Source organism: Dama dama, chromosome 19 (genome assembly GCF_033118175.1).
Source record: "Dama dama isolate Ldn47 chromosome 19, ASM3311817v1, whole genome shotgun sequence".
NCBI classification, from domain to species: domain Eukaryota; kingdom Metazoa; phylum Chordata; class Mammalia; order Artiodactyla; family Cervidae; genus Dama; species Dama dama.
Window position 1 is genome coordinate 7,436,075 of NC_083699.1, and position 16,750 is coordinate 7,452,824.

Consider the following 16,750-nt stretch of genomic DNA (forward strand, 5'->3'; position numbering starts at 1 on the left):
GTGATGATAAAAAGAAAATGATAAATAAGAATAACTGATATTTCTGTAACAGAGTGTAAAATGGTCCTTTTCCCATTGTTTCAGAATTTCAGCTGAAGGGTACAGTTGACATTTCCATGAGGGCTTGCTAAAAGGTCTATCTATCACTTTGTATCCATTACTTCAAACAAACTATGTAATAAAATGTGAGAAATTTAAAAGAGAAAAGTTTTCTGTGTCATAGTCTTTACTCTCTTAAAACCAGGGGCTTTCTAAAGAGATTTGTTTTTGTTGTTAATGTTGTTTGTTTGTGCTGGCTTTCATTTTTTTTCAGGAGAAGAGAATTGAATCTTATTTCCCAGCTGGATTTAACAGCCTATTTATTTAACAGCATAAATGCTTTGTTATGCCTTATGTTACTCTTGCTGAACTTGAGAGCATCAGGAAAGGTATAGAGTCTAGCACCTGCGTTTGGTCTGAGGAATGCTGGAGTCTGAGGTAGGTTAGAGCTAACCATGAGAGCAGGAGGAACAAAGAAGGCAGTTTTGGTATCAGCAGCCTGAATGCAAATTTCTATGGGTCAAGTGAATCCACTGAAAATAGCCACGTAAGCCATCTTGGCAGAATTCTATTGAAGGAGGTGGTTTCAGAAGTGTGAAGGTCTTAGCTGAAAGAGTCTGTGGGTTCACCACTGAGAGAAGGGGAAAGGGTGCAGAAGGGGTCATGAGAGGTCAGCAGGAGAGGTCATGACGTGTGTCAGGGGATGGTGCCCTGTAGAGATCCTGTGGAGGGATTCTCCTGACAAACCTCAAATTTTCTCTAGGAAAGAGTCTGCATTTAGAACTTCCCACAACTGAGGACATGGGTGGGTTATAACAGTGCTAGACAAGCAAGATTTTGACCTTTTCTTTTAACCTCTCTCCACCAGCTATTCTCATCTTCCAACTTTCTTCCACCCCAAAAACCCCAGCAATGCCAGTGCCAGACCACATAAAAGAGGAAGAATAAAACACCAGCAAACTTTCTCAAGCCTCAGATCTGACCTGAGAGGATGGAGTCAAGGCTTAAGAGAGTAGAGGTTTTATTGTAGGAGTAAATACTGAATTAGACCTGGTATGAAAATTTTGCTTTAAACTAGTTTTCTCAGCAATTACTGTACCTGTTCATGACATTGCCAAGAGGTAGAAAAGGGTGATTTAACTCACTGCTTAAAGGGCAGTGAGAGAAAAATACAGCCCTGATTCTCCACTAATATCAGACAATAACAACAATAATCATAATTACTAAAAGTAACCACAAACCTATTTTCAGGGTTTTACCTTTTATGAAACACTTTATTGTTGTCTAACTCAGGGGAACCCCGTCCCCGGGTCACAGACTATTACTGGTCTGCGGCTCGGTAGGAAGTGGGCTGCGCAGGAGGTGAGCAGTGGGTGAGCAAGCAAGCGAAACTTCCTCTGTATTTACAGCCACTCCCCACGGGCTTGCGTTACTGCGTGAGCTTCGCCTCCTGTCGGATCAGTGGCAGCATAACAAATGTAATCATCTCCAAACTCCACCCAGTCTACGGGAAAATTGTCTTTCGTGAAACCAGTCCCTGGCGCCAAAAAGGTTGGGGATCACTGGTCCAACTTACAGACATTGTGTTCTTGGTCTTGCTCAATACCACAATAATCAATATTGCTTTTCTTTCTAATACAGGATAGTGGAGTAATCTGTAGCCTTTGCTAGAATGCTCTTCCTTCTATTTTAACCTAGTTACCTCCTGCTATGCCAGAGTCCAGGTCAAATGTCTTTGCCTCAAGGAAGACATCTGTGGTCCTCCAGATTTACCCATACTATGCTTTCATAATGCCCACTATTTCTAATTCATAATACTCTTCATAATTTTACTTTAAAAATATGTAATTAATTAGTTAATACCTAGTGTTAGCTTCATGAGAGCAGGGCCCTACTGGATCTCACTCAGTATTAATTTTCTGGTGCCTACCACAGAGGCTTACATATACTAGGGGCTCAATAGATTTTAGTTGAATAAATAGAGAAAAGATGAAAGACAGAACCAATACGCCTTGAAATCCCTTGTTCCCGATTAAGAAGAGTTTCTTTGGAGTCATGGTTGATAAAGTTTCAGGCCCAAATGCCTTTCTGGTAGTAGTCATTTGAGGCTGCATTTGATGTTATACTGTGGCCTGTTAAGAGACACTGAATTGGGTGTGGAGGACCATCAGTGTAGATGACTGGGAAGGGTGGATCACAGGTGGACTTGTTACTTTTGTTTTAGATAGCAATTCTATTCATTAGCAAGCCCCTTGTACTTTCATCCTTGTTAAGATAATGGGATAATAACATTTTTTAAAAAAGCAGGTTCTTTGGTCCCTTTGAAGGAGAGTGCTATATAAGTCCATGATGTTATTTTTTACTAATCAAAGGGAAAAAATGTCAGGCTAACATCAAGGACAATGCTTTTGATAATTTTTTAAAAGATTGTGCATGCTTTTATTTAGCAGTCAATTAGACATCTTCTTTTTTAAACATAAAACTGAGCAGCTGATATTTCTTTTTAATGACATTTTCTTACCATGAAAAATTGAGCATATTTTCTAATAAATTATTAGAAAAGATCAACCATCCATTCATAAGGACTTTTAAGGCTACTATATCCCTTCCCTCCTGGCATTTTAAAACATTTAAATTAGCTTGGTAATGTTTTAAAATTCTACTCATTGTAAAATACATAAATAAAGGTTTACCCTGAGGCTTCCAATTATGCTAAAGCAGATTTCATTTCACTGAAATGTTATTTCTTCTTTGACTTTTGAATATGATGATTGTTAAAGATCTTTCCAGAGTTAGATTGCTATTGACTCATTTCCCTTTCTAAACGGGTTGGGTTTTCAATCTTCATTTGCTGGTGGCTAATTATCAACTGATCAACTAAGAGATACCATAAAATACAAGAAGGAAGGTATTTTACTAAATTTAATTTCAGGATACATAAATCATTATGCCATACACCTAAAAGTAATACAATATCATGTCAATAATATGATAAATAATTTTTTTCAGGAGACTTCCTAGAAGGTTAAAATATAAATGTAGTCAATGCCATGTGTGTTAACTAAATGCAGCAACTTATAGAAATAAATAAATTATTTATTTTTATTAATAATGATATTGATCTTACTGGCCAATAATCACATGACTAATAATTATATATGATGTAATATTCATTTCTTTAATCATTAACCAGTTTATAAGACAAACATATGAGGAGTTTATGAATAAAGGGACTATCTTCCCTCTATTAATCTGGTTAAATTATTATTATTGGCCAAATAATTTTTATGGGGAAGGAAATCAAGGCACAATCAGACTTACCAGAATTCCAGAGGTACACCTGCCTTAGATTCAGGCTGAAAAACTTGTTTTTAATCATGAATTTTCAAGATGAGCATTATAAGGATCAGAATCATGTTAACTTAAATATTAAAAGTACTATGACTTTATTTTGTGTTCCCCAAGCTGGTAACACTTAATAGATGTATTGAAGTCAGTACTTAATTCAGAAAAAAACTGATCCTGTGAATAATATTTAATTTCCCACTCAATGATATAGCATTGCTCCTTATTTATTCAAGACATTTATTTTTGTCTCTAATGGAGCTTTTGGCTTGAGCCTAATGGAGTACACCTTTGGATTCTGTCAGTTTTAGGTGTATCTGAGAAATTAATGGGCAGTTCCCCTGAGGCTTGATTGCATGAGAGAATGAGACTTCTGCTAGAAGAAAATGAAGTCTCAGGGAACAGAGTGTCAGACAACTAATGAAATGAGTAACAAATTCTTGGACATAAGTGAGGAACAGGCAAGACTAAGAGGTCTGCACAGAGCACAATATTTATCTCCTGTTTCAGCTGCATTCCCTTCCCTCAATTCTTATTCATATCTTAATTTCCCAGAGGAGGCACTCTGAAATCGAAAAGAGAAAATACTGTATTCCTATAAACCGCTCCAGCCATGAGATCACAAGCATATTTCTTTGGCACTCCTTTAAGGGATTATCATCCCAAATGGGAGAGGGGTCTTCTCCAGCCTTTACCACAGAACACGGTGCATCACTAAATATAGGATTCACTGAGTAAGTAGGACTTGAACCAATGGACAAGGGGTTTATGGCCAACCTGGTGGAGGTGGCAACTCTGCCTGGCTGCAAGGGATGCGGGCGGCAGGGAGGGAGGGAGGGAAGGGGCAGAAAGAAGGACTTCTGGGGAAGTGGTGTTCTCACCAAAGAAAGCTGGAGGACCCAAAGGAACGGTGGTGTTCCACAGTAGTGCAGAAACAGAAGAAGGAGTACCTGGAGGAAATGGAAGTAGGAATGTAATATGCTCATCGAAGGAAGCAGTTCCTGGAGTAAAACAGCTCAACTGCTGGTGCTGGGAAGTGATGAGGAGCTTCATTTAGCCCTTGGGATAAAGGGAAGAACATCTCTAAAGAGAGGCAGAGCAGGGAGGGAAATCTCTATATGGCTGCTGGCTTCTCAGCTCTGGTGAGACATTTAATTCCTGGGGGCTTCTGGATGGGGAAACTTTGCAGGAGAAAAAAAATTCTGAAAGAGCAGGTGGGACAGGTTCCTGTGGATGTGGCTTACTGATGTTGGTGAAATATAATTTCAATTTTTGGGTTGGCATCTTTGGGGGGAAAAGGCTTTGGTACTCTAAGCAACTTTCTTCATAGTCTTAAATATTACATGAGTTGGTTGGTTTGATTTTCCATAGCCAGGGTAAGTTGAATTTTTTTTTCTGGTTTTATAATTTAATTAATCTATTAGTCCATCTATTTCTCAAATAAACAAAATCTTGAAAAAACTACTGAAGTAAATTATAATAAAAAACAAAGTAAGTAGTACCAAAGAAGTACCAAAAATTAATGTAAAGGTGACAGTTGAGTAGGAAATGAAAAGAGGATTACATTTTTCAAAAAAATGCAACAATTTCCAAAATATACAAGCAGTTCATACAACTTACTACCAGGAAAACAAACAACCCAAGTCAAAAAGTGGGCAGAAAACCTAAACAAACATTTCTCCAAAGAAGACATGCAGATGGCTAATAAACACATGAAAAGATGCTCAACATTGCTCATTATTAGAGAAATGCAAATCAAAATTACAATGAGATATCACCTCACACTGTTCAAAAATCTACAAACAATAAATGCTAGAGAGGGTGTGGAGAAAAGGGAACCCTCTTGCACTGTTGGTGGGAATGTAAATTGACACAGCCACTATGGAGGACAGTATGGAGATTCCTCAAAAAAACTAGGAATAAAACCACCATATGACCCAGCAATCCCACTACTGGGCATATACCCTGATAAAAACATAATTGAAAAAGACACATGTGCCCCAGAGTTCACTGCAGCACAACTTACAATAGCTAGGACATGGAAGCAACCTAAATGTCCATCAACAGATGAATGGTGAAAGAAGCTTTGGTACATATATACAATGGAATATTACTCAGCCATAGAAGGGAACACATCTGAGTCAATTCTAATGAAGTGGAAGAACCTAGAGCCTATTATACAGAGTGAGTAAGTTAGAAAGAGAAAAACAAATATCATGTATTAACCCATATATATGGAATCTAGAAAGATGGTACTGATGAACCTATTTGCAGGGTAGCAACAGAGACACAGACATAGAGAACAGACGTGTGAACATAGTGGGAGGGAGGAGAGGGTGGGGCAAATGGAGAGAGTAGCAGGAAAACATATCCACTACCATATGTAAAATCGATCAGTTCAGTTCAGTCGCTCAGTCGCATCCGACTGTTTGCGACCCCATGGACTGCAGCACACCAGGCCTCCGTGTCCATTGCCAACTCCTGGAGTTTACTCAAACTCATGTCCATTGAGTCGGTGATGCCATCCAACCATCTCATCCTCTTTCGTCCCCTTCTTCTCCTGCCCTCAATCTTTTCCAGCATCAGGGTCTTTTCCAATGAGTCAGCTCTTTGCATCAGGTGGCCAAAGTATTGGAGTTTCAGCTTCAGCATCAGTCCTTCCAATGAATATTCAGGACTGATTTCCTTTAGGATGGACTGGTTGGATCTCCTTGCAGTCCAAGGGACTCTCAAGAGTCTTCTGCAACACCACAGTTCAAAAGCATCAATTCTTTGGCACTCAGCTTTCTTTATAGTCCGACTCTCACATCTATACATGACTACTGGGAAAAACAGCTTTGACTAGGTGGACCTTTGTTGACAAAGTAATGTCTCTGCTTTTTAACATGCTCTCTAGGTTGGTCATAACTTTTCTTCTGAGGAGCATAAAATAGATAGCCAGTGGGAATTTGCTCTATGACTCAGGAAACTCAAACTAGTGCTCTGTGACAATCTAGAGGTGTAGGATGGAGTGGGTGGGGGCAGGGAGGTTGAAGAGGGCGTGGACATATGTATAACTATGGCTGATTCATGCTGATGTATGGCAGAAAGCAACACAGTATTGTAAAGCAATTATCATTCAATTAAAAATAAATTTTAAAAAATATAAAGAAAATACAACAAATCTATGAGGTTTCATTATAAGTTAACTATCTCAATAGGATGTAAAATAAGTTTTGAGTATTCTGGTAGTGAAAAAGAGAGAAAATTAAGATAGATTATGTAATACTTTTACATTTTTGCATGATATTAACCTCATTTTTTTACCTTCATTTTAAATTACTGCTTAACTCTTTTTAAGTGTTTTCTCTTACAAGAAATCTGCAAACACATCTCATTTAAACAATTCAAGCAAAATGTGTACAATAAAATATGAATTCTACTCTCCTTCTCTGTCAGAAATACTTTTAACATATGATACATGTCCTTGCGTTCTTTTTTCCTACATATTTTTGGCTGTCAATACATAAAAAGGAAGCCCTAGAAAGATCTGTATGAGAAGGCTTCCCTGTGGGAGTTCTAATTGATGTGAGCCTTGTCCTTGAGGGTTGTATCTTAAATATATTTAAAAAGAAAAGGAAGATGATCACTAAAATGCAAACATTTTCCTTACATATAGAAGAATAATGACTTAGAATTTTTTCAAAGATCCCTGTATATTTCAAATGTTCTATATTAACTATGTATTAAACTTTAAATTAAAAGAAACAATCTCCTTCCTCAAAACTACATGTTAATTTAATAATATCAGTCAGTTTCTGTGGGCTCAGATGCAAAAAGACTTTAAGGCAGAGGCTTAAATTTTAGGCCAATTGGTAACGCTTGGATGGTTAAAAAAAAGTCTGCTAGAGGTTTGCATAAAATGCTTGGTAGTATTAGTATGCTGCAAACAGCTATTTTCCCTCAGTTTTATAAATAACCTGGTTTCTTAATAGTCAAGTCACAATCCCAGTTTAGGATTTTTTTCCCTCCATATTCAGATTTAGTTCCTGCATAGATAGATTATTCAAGCATTGAGGGCCCACAAATCAACTTAGAAGTCACGGAATTGGGGATCTTCTTTTATAAATCTCCACAAACTCTGTGTAGATCATGTAATATCATCTATATCCCTGGAGGAGGGCATAGCAACCCCCTACAGTATTCTTGTCTGGAGAATCCCATGGACAGAGGAGCCTAGCGGGCTATAGTCCATAGGGTTTCAGAGTCAGACAGGACTGAAGCAACTTAGCACACACACACATCCATTTGTCGAACTCTTTACAACATGTATTTGCTGAGCATCTATGTGCTAGACCTTTTGCTAGGTAGCAACAATATCTAGCAAAATGTATCTTGCTTTAAGCTAGCAATAAAAATCAGTTGGATGAATGAAGGCAAGTACTTTGAGGGGTTCTGGCATATACAGAAGCAAAAAAAAAAAGAAGAAAAAACTGAAGAAGGGGAGCTAATATGAAATCTAGTAAGGTACAAATGCCTGTAGCCTGGCTTATTTTTGTTTCTCAGTAAAACTAATATTATAGATTCTTCATGATAGGCCTGGTACAAATATTTAAAAATTAACTGGGGGTTCTTTTAATTTTCCTTTGTTTTTGGAGCCCTAAATGTGATGTTTTATAACCAGACTTTGGATGTAGATTTTCTATCTATTAGTGACTGTTCTCTATATTTTGCAGAGAAGACACTGGTGACCCACTCCAGCACTGCCTGGAAAATCCCATGGACAGAGGAGCCTGGTAGGCTATAGTCCATGGGGTTGCTAAGAGTCGGACATGACTGAGCAACTTCCCTTTCAGTTTGCACTTCCATGCATTGGAGGAGGAAATGGCAACCCACTCCATTGTTCTTGCCTGGAGAATCCCAGGGATGGGGGAGCCCGGTGGGCTGCCGTCTATGGGGTTACACAGAGTCAGACAGGACTGACGTGACTTAGTAGCAGCAGCAGCAGCTCTATACTTTGAATCAAAATTTGTTCTTCTTTTTACCAATCAGCTCAAATTTGAAGCATGATTCACCACCCAAGCCTTCTAGGCTCCATTCCACACTGCAGTATAAGTTAAGGCCTTTCTGACAGCACCATATTGAGGACTGTTATTTGTATAGCTTAATTTTGTTGCGTAGGTTCACAATCAAGCTGTGATCTGCATGCGATCCAAGTGGGAGCTAGCTCATTTGAAAAGAATTAAGATCCAGTTGAGAATTAGCTGATAAATACAAAAGATTTGCTTAACCAAGTAAAGCACTTATAGGGCAGCGATTACTTATAAGAGTTTTATCCTTTATGTTTAATATTCATGAGTGCTGATCCATGCATGAATTCTCTTAGTAAGCTCCCCAAAATACTAATTACATGAAAGTAGGGATATTGTATCTGCTATAGCTATTTTTTTTTGACAGATTACATTGTAAGATGTTTGCCCAGAGTGAATGTTCTAACACCTACTCAGAGTTCCAGCAAAAGCAGTTCTTTTCCAAAAATTTAAGCTCTGGTGAAAGCATCTTCCAGACATATGAAGCATAGTGCCTTGAAGAAATCCAATGAAACTCACTTTATTTTGGGAAATATTTGCTGAGTTGCATTGCAGTAGAACTAGTAGATGAGTTATAACAGGCTTGAACATCTGAAGAAATTCTTAGAGTAGATCTAACGCTTTTTTGAAGTTCTAAGAAATTAGTTTTTTTTTTTTTTAATTCTTTTAGTTTTATTCATTTTCAGTGTAAATGTTCTGATTCACTTCTGTCTTGACAAGGTCTTGATGAAACATTTTTATTAATGTCATTTTAAATTGTGAACTTGTTCATCATCTGTGTATTTTATGCTTTATAATCCAAATAAGTTTTAACTTTGAAAAACTGAAGTGGTAGTGAAAACTAATAGTTTCTTGTTTTAGTCTGAAATTTAATAAGTAGGAAGGATAAGAAATTACTTTTTATACCATAGTGATTGGCTATGATAAACTTCTAAATAAGACCTAATGGGACTATGGAGATTAGTAGGGTCCAGAATGTTTAACTGAGGTTAACAGGTTTCAGATTAACCCTTTCCTCCCTAAATCAAAAGTGACTTTGACTTTGTGGATAAACACCAATATGAGTTTAGATACAAACGAATATAGCATGAAGAATTTCTAGATGAATGTGGAGGTTTTCTGTAGCGAGCTAACCATGGGTCTAAGAGTGTGGTAAAATACTTTCACAAAAATAGGATCTCTGGCCCCCTGCAATATTTGAGCCAGAAATTTTAGGGGCATGTTGTAGAAAGAAAAAAATTTTTCAGGATTAAAGTTAGGTTCAAGGATTCAATTTAATTGCCAATCTGACTTGGCAGTCTGTTAATAGGCCCAGTGGGAATGTTTTAAGAATTGGATGAGAGATATGAATGAACCTACTTACAAAACAGAAAATGACTCATGGACCTAGACAATGAATTTATGGTTGCTGGGGGATAACCACCAAGGACCTGCTGGGAACTCTGCTCAATCTTATGTGGCAGCCTGGATGGGAGGCGAGTTCGCGGAAGAATGGATCCTTGTAAATGTACAGCTGAGTCTCTCTGCTGTCCACCTGAAACTATAACATTGTCCATTGGCTACATCCCAATACAAAATAAAAAGTTTAAAAAAATATGGGTACGAAAAAGGTGGAGTCAAGGGAACAGAAAGAAATACCAGCTGAAGAGCAAGGAACCCAGAGTTCCGTAATGGTGAAAGTCACTCAGCTGTGTCCAATTCCTTGTGACCCCATGGACTATACAGCCCATGGAATTCTCCAGGCCAGAATACTGGAGTGGGTAGCCTTTCCCTTCTCCAGGGGATCCTCCCAACCCAGGGGTCGAACCCAGGTCTCCCGCATTGCAGGTAGATTCTTTACCAGATGAGCCACAAGGGAAGCCCAGAGCAATGGTGATGGAAGCTCATCTTAAAAGCTTGTTAATAATCTTATCAAAGCTCCTATTAAGAGGCTTTGGAGAATCTGCTCAAATTTCTACATAGAAAGGAGGAGGAAGGATGGATATAAATTACAATTCACATGAAGCAACTCACTTAAACATGTGTTGGCTGATACCTATAATTACTATTTTAGATATTTGTTGTTGGTTACTTATTTTTTTGAAGCATGTATTCAACCAGATTATGAGCTCCTTATTGCAAAATTCAGGCTTAAATTGAAAAAAGTAGGGAAAACCAATAGGACATTCAGATATGACCAAATCAAATCCCTTATGATTATACAGTGGAGGTGATGAATAGATTCAAGAGATTAGATCTGGTAGACAGAGTGCCTGAAAAACTATAGATGGAGGTTCATAACTTTGTTCAGGAGGCAGTGACCAAAACCATCTTAAAGAAAAATAAAATAGAGCTGGCAAAGTGGTCATCTGAGGAGCCTTTACAAACAGTAACAGCTGAGGAAAGAAGAGAAGTTAAAGGCAAGGGAAAAAGGGAAAGAGATACCCAACTGAACCTAACCAGACCTAACAGAAGCAGAAGATATTAAGAAGAGGTGGCAAGAATACACAGAAGAACTGTACAAAGAAAGGTCTTAATGACCCAGATAACCATGATGGTGTGGTCACTCACCTAGAGCCAGACATCCTGGAGTGTGAAGTCAAGTGGGCCTTAGGAAGCATTACAACCAGCAAAGCTAGTGGAGGTGATAGAATTCCAGCTGAGTTATTTCAAATCCTAAACGATGATGCTGTGAAAGTGCTGCACTTAACATGCCAACAAATTTGGAAAACTCAACAGTGGCCACAGGATTGGAAAAGGTTAGTTTTCATTTCAATCCCAAAGAAGGGCAATGCCAAAGAATGGTCAAACTACCACACAATGGCACTCATTTCACACGCTAGCAAGGTAATGCTCAAAATCCTTCAAGCTAGGCTTCAACAGTTCATGAACCGAGAACTTCCAGATGTACAAGCTGGATTTAGAAAAGGCAGAGGAACCAGAGATCAAATTGCCAACATCCATTGGATTAGGAAAAACAAGGGAATTCCAGAAAAACATCTACTTCTGCTTCATTGACTATGCTAAAGCCTTTGACTGTGTGGATCCCAACAAACTGTAGAAAATTTTTAAAGAAATTGGAATACCAGACCACCTTCTCTGCCTCCTGAGAAACCGGTATGCAGGTCAAGGAGAAATAGTTAGAACTGGACATGAACCAGCAGACTGGTTCAAAACTGGGAAAGGAGTACATCAGGGCTGTACATTGTCACCCTGCTTATTTAACATCTACACAGAGGACATCATTAGAAATGCCAGGCTGGATAAAGCACAAGCTGGAATCAAGACTGCTGAAAGAGATATCAGTAATCTTGGTTATGCACATGACACTACCCCAATGGCAGAAAGTGAAGAGGAACTAACGAGCCTCTTGTTGAAGGTGAAAGGGGAGAGTGAAAAAGCTAGCTTAAAACTCAACATTCAAAAAACTAAGATCATGGCATCTGGTCCCATCACTTCATGACAAATCGGTGTGGAAAAAAATGGAACAGTGAAATACTTTATTTTCTTGGGCTCCAAAATCACTGTGGACGATGACTGCAGCCATGAAATTAAAAGATGCTTGCTCCTTGGAAGAAAAGCTACGACTAACCTAGGCAGTGTATTAAAAAGCAGAGACATCACTTTGCCTGCAAACAGATACAGTGAAATCTGTTTTGTTTTGTTTTTTCCCTGTAGTCAGGTATGGATGTGAAAGTTGGATTGCAAAGAAGGCTGAGCACTGAAGAATTGATGCTTGTGAACTGTGGTGCTGGAGAAGACTCTTGAGAGTCCCTTGGACTGCAAGGAGATCAAACCAGTCAATCCTAAAAGAAATCAGTCCTTAATATTCATTGGAAGGACTGATGCTGAAGCTGACATTTCAATACTTTGACCACCTGATGTGAAGAACTGACTCACTGGAAAAGACCCTGATGCTGGAAAAGATTGAAGTCAAAAGGAGAAGGGGGTGGCAGAGGATGAGATGGTTAGATAACATCACTGACTCAATAGACATGAATCTGAGCAGACTCCAGGAGATAGTGGAGGACAGAGGAGCCTGGTGAGCCTCAGTTCACGGAGTCAGAACTTATTTAGTGACCGAACAGCAACAGCATTCAATCATGGTGAGTTAAATTGCATGAGTGAGGGGACGTGGTAGGCCCTGTGATACCAGAGTGTCATTTATTGTTGTGGCTTTCCCTTAGTGCTTTTATGTGATCGAAATTCTATGGCATATATGCAACAGTTAATCAGAGTGTGTGCCTGTGGCATCTGAGAGATAATGTGGTTTCAGGTTGTGATATCTTATCTTCATCATAAATTTATACTTGTTCACACCCATACCCGCACACCCCTATCTCCCAAACTGGGGAACTGGTGACTTTTGTTGGCTTTTGTTTGTAGTTTCCACTGACTTGAAGTACTTTTGATAATCTATTTTCACAAAGCTTCAATCTGAAATCAGAGACTCAGACAAAGAAAGACTCTACTGCCTAGAGACTAGGAGTCCTAATGAGACTCTTAGTCTCATTTTTTTTTCCCTTGAGGAAAAAAAAAAATTATTAGGGGCAAGAGAGGTGGGGCATATAATGGGTCCTGTAAGGAGGAGATGGCCTCTAGGGATCGAGCCCAACAAATGCAATCAAACTTCAGCTTCCATCATTCACAAGATGTATACATATGAGTTTACTCCTAGTGGTTCTCTCCTTTTTTTTTTCTTACCTTTCTTACATGGCCTTTGTAGGCATTTTAGTTGTGATTGCTACATTATTGCTCTATTAAACAATGAACACAATTTGCATGTTGATGATTAACTCATACCCCTCATTCCATCACTCTGTAAAATAGTTATATAACTGAACAGACAGTATCTAATTCTTATTTGACCCTCATCCACCTCCTCCTTCCATTGTCACAAACTCACGGAGCCCTTCAACAACTTTAAATCCTTCTCTAACCCCTTTCCTGATGCAGGTCATTACCAGTGCAGGCAACTCAACAAAAGCAGGCAACTCAACAAAATAATGCTTTCACTGCATATCACTGCCCTGTTTAAATGCCTACTGAGGTTCCCTGTTACTTATTAGGTTTAGTCTATTTCTCTTTTCAAAATTTTATCCCTCCTAAAACATCTTTCTGGTACTTTCTCCTACCACTTCTGTGTTTCTCTAACCTGGCTGATAATTAAAATCCCCTGGGAAACTTTTTGAAAGAGCACTTTTCCTGACCTGACCTCTGGAGCTTACGGTTTAAGTGACCTGGCATGTGGACTGGAGGATAAGTGTTTTCCCTTTGCCTTTAACTTAGGTATTTCTAGTTTGAAGCCAGGCTTGAAAGCCACTTACACAAATTAGTGGTTCCAGACCAGGAGCATCTGCATCACCTGGGAACTTGCTAGAAATGCAAATTATTGGACTCCACCCCAGATCTTGTGAATCAGAAATCCTTGGGATAAAACCAGAAACCTGTATTTCAATAAGATTCTGACATATATCAAAGCTGTGTTGTCTAATGTGGTAGCTACCTGTGGCTATTGAGCACTTGAAATGTAGCTAGTCCAAATTGAGATGGACCATAATATCAAGTCAGAGAAGGCAATGGCACCCCACTCCAATACTCTTGCCTGGAAAATCCCATGGACGGAGGAGCCTGGTAGGCTGCAGTCCATGGGGTCGCTAAGAGTCAGACATGACTGAGCGACTTCACTTTCATTTTTCACTTTCATGCATTGGAGAAGGAAATGGCAACCCACTCCAGTGTTCTTGCCTGGAGAATCCCAGGGACGGGGGAGCCTGGTGGGCTGCCGTCTGTGGGGTCGCACAGAGCCGGACACGACTGAAGTGACAGCAGCAGCAGCAAAATATCAAGTACACAATAAAATTTGAAGACCCAGTACAAAAAGAGAATATGAAAGTCATGTAAATGATAGTTTAAATTAATAAAATGTTGAAATTATATTGGTCAGGTTAAAGAAACTGTATTGTTACAATGAATTTTACCTATTTCTTTTTTTTAATGTGCCTGCTAGAAATTACATATATGGCTTGCATTGGGCTTCCCAGGTGGCACAGTGGTAAAGAATCTGCCTGCCAAATGCAGGAAACACAGATTAGATCTCTGGGTTGGGAAGAGTCCCTGGAGGAGTTAACGGCAATATACTCCAGTATTCTTGCCTGGGTAATCCCATGGACAGAGGAACTAACTGGCAGGCTACAGTCCATGGGGTCGCAGAGTCAGACACAGATAAAGCGACGGAGCACACACACACTCATGCATGTAGCCAAAGTCAGTTTGTGTCCCACGAGGCAGGAGCGCAGTAGATGTATGTGGCTGATGAAGGTGATGGACTTTAGAAGCCAGAGTGAGGGAAGGACAGCTGCTGGAAAACTGGATAAAAGCTGTAGGAACCAAGAATGAGGCTTCTTTTTGAAAGAAAAAAAAAAAAATCTCTTCGTGTTCCAATTTAATGAGATGGTGCCAAAATTCACTGGTTAATTGGTTTCAGTAACTTGTAGAAATCAAGCCATGAATTTGGGGCTTTTATGATTATGGGGATAGGGGTGCCAGTAGCGAGAACATTTAAGTAATACTTTAGGGGCTTTTTCTTACATGTTTCCTATGTTTTATTTTATAGTAGGTACTGCTGCTGCTGCTGCTAAGTCGCTTCAGTCATGTCTGACTCTGTGCGACCCTGTAGACGGCAGCCCACCAGGCTCCCCTGTCCCTGGGATTCTCCAGGCAAGAACACTGGAGTGGGTTGCCATTTCCTTCTCCAGTGTATGAAAGTGAAAAGTGAAAGTGAAGTTGCTCAGTCATGTCCGACTCGTAGCGACCCCATGGACTGCAGCCCACCAGGCTCCCCCGTCCCTGGGATTTTCCAGCAAGAGTACTGGAGTGGGGTGCCATTGCCTTCTCAAATATCAGGTACAGTTTTGCTTAAAAGGTGTAAGAGAGACTAGATGACCTCAAAATACGACTTTCTGCTCAGAACTCTACTCCCTACACCATGTAAGGCAGACCCATGTCCCTTTCCTAGTCTATTTAAAATCCCACAACACTCTCCTCTTGCAGCTTTTTTCTACTGATAGTTTCTCAACATTCTCTCTCTTGTTATTTCCCACCATTGTGTAACATTAAGACAGAACAAAGAATGATGATGTTAAGGATGTAAAAGGAGAGATCTTAAAACAGAAAAATAAAAAAGCTAACCATGTTTCTTCCTATATGGAACTCGTTTGCCAACCCTCAGTCCACTCTAGTACATGAATTCATTTTATTCTTTCTATAATCATGCAATTTTAGAAAGCTAATGTTTAATATCTCTCAGAAAGAACCATTTAAACCACCAGATGCTTTAACAGTTGCTTCAAGTTCTTCAGAAAGTTCTCGCATGAAAACATGAATTTGATCTTTGAAAGGCTCCTCAGGGAAACAAGTAGTAATGCTTGAATTGATTAAAACTTTCTGCCTCCAGAATCCTTTAATTCTCATTAATAAGGAAGAAAAATATCTACTAGCAAATACTTTCTAACACTCAAATAGTGACATTTTATATTCAATCAAGATATATGAGTCTCAAGACAATGAAGCACCTAGATATGATATTATCAAGTTATAAATTACCCATTTCTCATCACTACCTGAAAAAAATGTTCTTTTAAAAAATGAACCTACTTGCAAACGAACCTGTAAAATACCACCAGCCAAGCATGAGAATGGGATAAAGCATTTCATCAAAATGTCTATAGATCATTTCTTTAAAGTGTAGATGAGTATCTTGCAAGTTATCACATAGTGCACATTTTCAGAGTCACTTTGGGGAGAAATGTGATATCATATTTTTTTATGAAAAGAGGCAATGTGATCAATAAAATAAAAGGGCAGATTTGAAATGCAGAAATCAATTTTCAGTGAGGAATGAATGACAAAAATAGGTTATTTAGTTTCCAAAACCTGTGTGCTGTCTTGGTCTATTTTATTTTGTTATACTTTTTTTTTTTTTACCCAACTGTCATTTTGGTTTCCATTCCCCAGGAACCCTCTATGCTATTGCCAAAGCTGTGCTGCTGACATAGGTTTTCAAGATCAGGAATGGTTCTAACAATTTTCTTTTCTTTTCCAAAGATGACTGACACCTTTTCTCCCTCCCACCCCTCCCTCTAAACCATTTCTTAGAAAGTAGCGAAGGTAAGAAGTTAGAGGGGATACCTGGATATCCTTAGAATATTCACCAGAAATTACTAATAAGCACTGTACTCATAAATCTACTTCCTTATGCAGAGCAACCTTTGGGGTTGGAAATTGGCTCTGGAGCCCCAGGTTTGGCTTGGGTAGCT